This window comes from Morone saxatilis, unplaced genomic scaffold, assembly GCF_004916995.1.
Source record: "Morone saxatilis isolate NCDOM2014 unplaced genomic scaffold, NCSU_SB_2.0 Contig16, whole genome shotgun sequence".
Taxonomy (NCBI): Eukaryota; Metazoa; Chordata; class Actinopteri; family Moronidae; genus Morone; species Morone saxatilis.
In genome coordinates, this window is record NW_023339718.1 from 169,017 (window position 1) to 171,395 (window position 2,379).

The following is a 2,379-nucleotide window of genomic DNA, read 5'->3' on the forward strand; positions in this document are numbered from 1 at the left end:
CACAATTTTCCCCCAATCACCCTCATACATCAATAATATCCTAAACTTACACATTATCAATATTCTAGCTGTTTCCAGAGAGTTCGAGTCCCTGCGGCGCCGTCGTTGACCAGCAGTCTGTTCAGCTCGCCGCCCGCTTACAGACATTTGAGAAGCTGGAACTGATTGAAAAATGACATTTCAATCATATTAATGATTATTGATTATTTTGTTGACAGCTCTACCAGCTGAACCACTTTACTTCCATCAGTAATATTGATCTGTTCTTATACATATTGAATGCCGTAGTGTTACAGTTTATACATGAACTGTTGAAAGCACCACGTTGTCCTCTGTGTGTCTTTCCAGTGTGTGTTTATTAAATTACAAAGGTTATTATTATTATTATTATTATTGTTATTATTGTTATTAGCATCATTACTGAATCATACAGTGTGATCATGTACAGTTTATTTTTTCCAGAATCCAGCGGACTCACTGGGACATGGAGACACCACAACTGTCTGGACTCTAGTCACTTTACAACATACATGTAATGAGGAGGAGGAGGAGGATGAAGATGGACCCTCTGTGAGTATCACTGACTCTCTGAGCCAATCAGCAGCAACCGTCTCAGCTTCTCGTTGCAGTCAGTGTCCTCGAGGACGAGTCGAGAGTAATCGAGTAGTTTTCGACCCGTTTTCACTTTTTCATATCTGATAAAATCCAGATGATTGAATCTCGTTTACACTCAGCCACAGAGAGCGCCACTCGCCGTCCTAAGCCCCGCCCCTTCCTGTCCCGGGCTACGTGGATTAAAGAGACACACGGTCACAACTTAAAGATCCAGGGATTACTGACTGCAACTCCCTCACTTCACCCAAATGTGTCGCTGTGAAATGTGTAAAAAAAAGTCGTTCCTCTTTGAGCAGCTTCAGTCTGAACTGTTACAGACGGCAGCGATGTTGAAATCAGAGATCCAACTGATCACTCACACACACACACACACACACACACACACACACACACACACACACACCACACACACACACACACACACCACACACACACACACACACACACACACACACACAAACCCTGGAACATGGTTATTGATCAGGGGCCGTATTACTCAAACTTATGAGTTTGTTATACAGAGACAAACAATAACTGAACACTCTTTAATGTTCGTTACCGAGCAACCGACGCTTCTTTTCTTCAGATAAAAAACTGTTTCAATGAGAAAAACCAACAAACTGAAAAGTAGCATGAACAGATTTGACTCCGGAGATAAAGGAGACATTCAGTTTGTGAAAGAGTGAAAGAGTGAAAGAGTGAAAGTGAGGAGAGTTTATTTCAGATTGTGGGAAGTTCTAACACATTTATCTCGTCCTCACTACAGTAAAGTTTCTGTAATACGACCCCAGAACTGTCTCCAGGTTTCTGCCCGTCTGTCTGCAGCTGGATCAGGAACCCGGATCAGGAACCCGGATCAGGAACCCGGATCAGGAACCCGGATCAGGAACCCGGATCAGGACTTTACAGGACCCAGTAACATTCAGGACTGATACACGGTTGGTTGTGTGTGTTTCAGTTGGGTTGAGATCATTTTCACACTCTCACTTTATGAGCCGTCTGACTGCAGTTCTGCTGCCGTCCACGGGGGGGGGGGATGACGCCGTTTGGCTAAAGAAACCCCAGAAGAAGAAGAAGAAGAACTTGTGCCGTCACTAAATATATAAAATATAAAAACTTGCTTCCACAAGTTTCTGATGAGTTTCTAAAATAGTGAAAATGTCGACATCTCGTGGATTAAAAGATGAATCTATTAATCTAATAGTTAGATTATTATTCTGTATAATCAATCAATTCATTATTCAGCTAATTATTGATCGTTGTGTGAAACTGATCAGGATCGTTCGGTTGTTCAAACTGACGTTCTGCTACAATATTAAAACATAATCTGACACATAAAAGAACATCAGAAATTACAATCTAATCGGATTAGGATTAATTGACCTTCCTAAGCCCCGCCCCTTTTCTCTATGTGGTCCAATCACAGTCGAGCAAACCTCCGTCAACTTCCTCCTTTCCTGTACTGAGACATGCTACGTGCTAAGCTAATGTTGAAAACTCAAGTAAAGTACAAGTAGCACAAAAAACTGTACTTGTATACATTTACTTAGTTACAATCCACCGCGGGTTAATAAAGATCGTTTATTGATCCCAATTATTGATTTCCATGATTACTAATAATCGGTGTTTGTATCGGCCCTCAGAACGTCTCAGTCGATGAATGTGTTCACGGTCAGTACAGGACAGGTGGAAGGAGAGCGAAGTCCTGACCGAGGCTCGCTGCACTGTGATTGGATCAGAGCAAAAAGGGGGCGGGGCTTAAGA